Genomic DNA, 6,282 nt, shown 5'->3' on the forward strand with positions numbered 1-6,282 from the left:
ATGTATAGTTCAGTGACATCAGTTAAATTCATCATGCTGTGTAATCATCACCACTATCCAGTTCCAAATTTTTCCATCATCTTTTATAAAATTTCTGTATTTTTTGAACAAGCATGCTATATAGCCTCCTTTGTGAAAACTGTGTTACTTTTCCATTAAATTACAAAAATAAGAGCTGTCAATTATATCATTATCTGGTTTGCTTATTTTCTGAATCATTAAAATCAAGTATCATGGAATTATAAAATTTTTGCACTAGAAGTGTCCTTAGACACAATCTGTTCTTGGGTTCCATAGAGTCAATTCTGACAGTGGTTTTCATACTTTATGAAGGTGCTTAAGGGATGGCTGAAGGGAGTTGTGAGGGCAAGACTGATAAAGTGAAGCTTTGGAACTCCAACCTTGGAATCCTAATGGCTTTATTTTGACCTATATTATATGTTGGAATACCATGTAATCCTTCTTTTAATAAGTAAAGTTTCTAATGCTAAATTTTTAAAAAATATGCTTATCTATTTCAACCTTCTTTATTTTAATGATAAGAAATCTGAGTGTTAAGGAGGCAAAATTACTGTCCTTACAGATACACAACTGGTTAGAGTCAGAGCTAGAATTAAAACATAGATAATTTGATTCCATGCAATTTCAGCAAGTCCAGGCTGATTGTAGTACACAGCAATGGACTAATATATAAATCTTAAGTTTATGTAATAGTTGGCATCAGCTCAATGGAAATTTTTTTTAATATAATTAGGTTAAATGAACCCTTCCTTACTCCATATTTTTCCAATCAACCATCCTATAGACTTTAGACTTATGCGCATAACTCTGAGTTTGGGGATGCATCCTTGACAAAGTAGAAGAAAGAAGATCTTTTGTCTCCAACAGATCTAAGTGGATTTGAGTCACAATTCTAATTACTAGCTATATAATTTGGGAGCTCTGGTAGAGCAGTGACTAAGGCACTTGACTGATAACCAGAAGGCTGGTGGTTCAAACCCACCAGCCACTCCTCGGAAGGAAGATGGGGCAATCTACTTCCGTAGCAATACTGCCTCGGAAACCCAAGAAGGCGTCACTATGAGTTGAGTCCCACTCGACAGCACATAACAACAACAACAACAGCAATAGCTATATAATTTAAGCACAAAGATTAAACTCCCTGAGCTTCATTTCACTCTTAAAGAAGGTAGAAATAATAATATTATATTCCAAATGGGGTTGTTTTGAAGATTACCTGAGATATGTTAAAGTGCCTAGCACAGTGTCTGGTACAGAGTTGGTTGTCAACAGGTGTAGGCTTCCTTTTGTCTCCTCCTTTACTGTTTCCTTTGGATTTGGATTTGCATGCATTCACAGATACATGGTAATTTCAATCATCTCACATGCACGGGAAAGCTGGATAATGAATAAGGAAGATGGAAGAATTGATGCCTTTGAATTATGGTGTTGGCAAAGAATATCAAACATACCGTAAACTGCCAGAAGAACAAACAAATCTGTCCTAGAAGAAGTGTAGCCTGAATGTTCCTTAGAAGCAAGAATGACCATATTGGGTCTTACCTACTTTGGTCATGTTGTCAGAAATGACCAGTTCCTGAGAAAGACATCATGCGTGGTAAAGTAGAGGGACAGTGAAAAAGAGAAAGACCCTCAACAAGATGGATAGACACAGTGGCTCCAACAATGGGGTCAAACATAGCAACAACTGTGAGTATGGGGCAGGGCCAGGCAATTTTTCGTTCTGTTGTACATAGGGCCATGGTGAGTTGGAACTGACTCAAGAGCATCTAACAACAACAATAGATGCATTAAATATACCAATTGCTATAGACTCAACTCTGACTCTTGGCAGCCCCTGTACATCAGAGGATAAATGTGCTCTGTAAGGTTTTCAATGGCTGACTTTTTGGAAATTGGTAGCCAGGCCTGTTTTCAGAAGCACCTCTGGTTGGACCCGAATCTCCAACTTTTTGGATAACAGTTGAGTACATTAACATTTGTACCACACCTGACCCCATTTCAACATAAAGAAAACAAAACTTTTCATAATTGGACGAATAAGCAACATCATGATAAATGGAGAAAAGATTGAAGGTGTCAAGGATTTCATTTTACTTGGATCCACAATCAACGCCCATGGAAGATGTAGTCATGAAATCAAATTATGTATTGCATTGGCCAAATATGCTGCAAAATACCTCTTTAAAGTGCTAAAAAGCAAAGATGTCACTTTGAAGAATAAGGTGCCCCTGACCCAAGCCATAGTCTTATCAATCACCTCATTGAATAAGGAAGATGAAGAATTAATGTCTTTGAATAATGGTGTTGGTGAAGAATATTGAATATACCACCCACTGACAGAAAAATGAACAACTCTGTCTTGGAAGAAGTACAACTAAAATGCTCCTTAGAAACAAGGATGGCGTGACTTCATTTCATGTGTTTTGGACATGTTATAAAGAAGTGTCGGTTCCTGGAGAAAGACATACTTCGTAAAGTAGCGAGTCAGAGAAACAATGGAAGACTCTCAACAAGGTGGATAAACACAGTGGCTATAATGATGGGCACAGGGCTGGGCAGTATTTCACTCTGTTGCAAATAGGGTCACTATGAGTCTGAAACAACTCAATGGCACCTAACAACACAGGTGCATAGTTTATACACACAACCATACTCATCAAACTTAATCATGTGTTTTGTCCACATAAATGTAATTACCATCCATCAATGAAAAACAATGTGTAGGAATTCTCTGAAATTATTTTGGTTTTTCATATTTTACATTTCACAATTAAGGCCTAAACTTGTTATGTTGTTGTTGTTATGTGCTGTCGAGTCGCCCCCGACTCATAGAGACCCCCTCCTTGGGTTTCCGAGGCAGTATCACTACGGAAGTAGATTGCCCCATCTTCCTTCCGAGGAGTGACTGGTGGGTTTGAACCACCAACCTTCTGGTTAGCAGTCAAGTGCCTTAGCCACTATGCTACCAGAGCTCTAAACTAATCACTACTTTTCTTTTATGACACTTATAATCATCTTAGGAGCTCTATGCTACCAGAGCTCCTTTTATATGTGTGTGTATATATATATATATATATATATATATGTTAAACCATATATGTGTGTGTGTGTGTGTGTGTGTGTGTGTGTGTGTTAAACCAAGGCTCTTCAAACAGTTTCTTTATTCTCAACTCTTATACTAAGCTATCAGCAGGTATTATCATTCTATCAACTTAATAACTAACGTGCAAAAACAACTACCCAGTTTCAATGTTGAAAAAGAAAATTTGCAATTCTTACCCTCTGGTGTCATCTATTGGTTAGATGTGAGAATTACACTCTCTTTATGAATTTTCTCAAAGCTACCTGTTTCCTAATTTTTAACTGCTCTGGTGGCATAGTGGCATTTGACTGCTAAGCAGAAGGCTGGCGGTTCAAACCCACCAGCCACTCCTCGGAAAGAAGTTTGGGCAATCTAATTCCACAGTGATACCTCCTCGGAAATCCAAGGAGGGGTCGCTATTATTCGGATCCAACTCGATGGCAGTGAGTTTGGGGTTTTTTGCTAAGGTAATACAATGGAGTTGTGGTAACACAGTGGTTAAAGCATTTGGCTGCTAACCAGCCAGTCGGTGGTTTGAAATCACCAGATGCTCCTGGGAGAAATATGATGCAATCTCCTTCATGAAGATTTGCAGCCTTGGGAACTCTATGGAGCACTTGTACTTTGTTCTAAAGGGCCAGGAGGATTCAGAATCAACTTGATGGCAGTGGGACTGGGTTTAGGTTTTTATGATAATACCGTTTATTTGTATTGTTTTAAATTGGAGTTGTTTGACTTGCCTATTGTCAAATATTTAATATGCTGTCCAAGTCTCTAGCTTAAGAATAGTGATATTATTAAGTCATAAATTGTTCCATTGGGGAAGAAATTGTATTAAAAATACTCACCAAATGAAAACTGTCAGGAATACATAAACTTTTCATCTCACGCTCTATATCATGTGGAAAAATGCAATCCAAATTAAGCAATGTATCTTACATGTCAGATCAAAATATCATAAAACATATTTACTTTGCCTTCCTGTATTTGTGCTTTTTTGCATGTTAGAATATCTCTGCTTTATACATTTCTCAATTTAACTAAAAAGAAACTATTTGAAGTCACAATGAAGTCAAAACAACTAATAAAAAATAATCACTCATTTCACATATTGAAATTGTTGGTTACAAATACTTCAATATATCAATAGTTTTCCTGTCCTGGAACAACTCATCAGAATAATAAAATCTTTTGAAGAAATGCTTTTGAAGATATTGAGTATGTATGATAGATTTGTTTATCATGTCATTTTCATATTTCTTTTTATAGGGCTTCAGAGAAAAGCTACAGTATATGGAAATTGAAAATGAAGAATTGTTGTTGCAGATGATGTATTTCAGGGAAGCCAAATAGATCACCATGTTTGCTATGTGGCTCAAGAATTACTATTATTTGTTATCCTGGAATAAAATTCCATTTTCTCTAGCATTTGCAATATACTGCCTTATATTTTGTATTCAAAATTTCTAGTTCTTTGTTTTGAAACCATAAGGACTTTCAAAATATATCACTGTCCCAACAGATGAATTAATCAAATGGTAAGCTCTGGAAGAAGGTGAATGTAGATTCCCCAAATCTTGTTCTATTATGTCTTTCTACTGATAGTATATGATTTCACAGCTAGTCTAAATGAAGTAAAAAAATACAATGCATCTTTTCTATTTCAGAAATAGTTCTTAGTCATTTCTCATTGAATTATTTTATTTCAGAATTGATCATTAATTATATCATTTATTTTACTTGGTCAAAAGAGGACATATTTTGTTATTACATCTAAGAAATTTGCTGTATTTACCTCCATTGGCCACTCAATTATTTAGATTACATGATTATATTAAACAACAGGTTTCCTAGTATAGGAGAACACTGTATATAATATAGGGAAACCTCAATATAGGTGGATGAACTGACCTGGGGACTAGTGTCTATATCAGTTCATATTAAAATACATGGGTATCTCTTTCAACTTGTCTTTATTTAGTTTCTCTCTCTTCTCCCACTGACTAGTGCTTCAGCTATTTTTTCCTTTGATATCTTGACCTAGATCAGTGTTGTTTATTATGTGAGATCATTAATTGCTGTTTCAGTTGTCTGTGTTTTCCTTAACATGGACACAACATAGTACAGTTTCAGGAAACTGGATTTGAATCCAAGATATTTGGGTTCTATTTTACTCTTCTGCCATAAGTTGGCTCTGTGAGACCTGGGATAACCATTTCAGATTTTACTTAATATTCTTAACTTAAAATAAGGGTGTTAACCTAATCCCAAGTGTTCTCTAAATTCCTAGTTAAAATTCTACCTGCTCCATGAAATCTTCCTTAATCATGCTACTCAAAACTAATCTTTTTCTCCCCTTACCTTCCAGTTCTTTTTTAGTACCTCTGGCTCTGGTGGCTTAGTCCTTAAGGCATTTGACTGCTAACCAGAAGGCTGGTGGTTCAAACCCACAAGCCACTCCTCAGAAGGAAGATTGGGTGATCTACTTCTGTAGAGATACCGCCTCAGAAACCCAAGGAGGGGTCACTTTGAGTCAGAACATACTTGGCAGCAGTGAGGTTTTTTTTTTTATATATAAAACACATGAAAATTTACCTACAATTGAATTAATTATATGCATATATATTTTACTTCACTGATACATTAAATTTGAGGTGATCGTACTCCCAATACATAATGTGATGGTTTAAATATTGGAGTTATTCAATAACTGTATCATGAAAACAGGGTATGTTCACTTACCCTGGTTCTGAATGCCCTACATAAAAAATTAAAATTGCAGCTGGAAAAATTTAAGGAATAATTATACATATGCTTCTGTTTAAATAACTAATATTAAAGCACTTAATAATTTTTTTAAAAAAATAATTCATTACTTTACTAAAAATCAGTTACTTTTCCTTTATCAACTGTAAATGTACAGAAGTCCATGTGATGGTTAATGCTTTGTGTCAATTTGGCTAGGCTATGATTCTCAGTGGTTTGGCAGATATTGGACTGTTTGCTCTTCAGTAATGTAATGTAATTTAATGTAATGTAATCATCCTCCATTTTATTATCTGATATAAGCAGCTAATCAGTTTCCTTGGGAGGGAGTGTTGACTGCATCCAATATATATGGATGATCTGCATCAGACTCCTCATCCTCTGAGATCTAGTTCATGGGACATGAGCCT

The sequence above is a fragment of the Orycteropus afer genome, unplaced genomic scaffold (genome assembly GCF_000298275.1).
Source record: "Orycteropus afer afer isolate SDZICR_OR568_19922 unplaced genomic scaffold, OryAfe1.0 scaffold00658, whole genome shotgun sequence".
Classification (NCBI taxonomy): Eukaryota; Metazoa; Chordata; class Mammalia; order Tubulidentata; family Orycteropodidae; genus Orycteropus; species Orycteropus afer.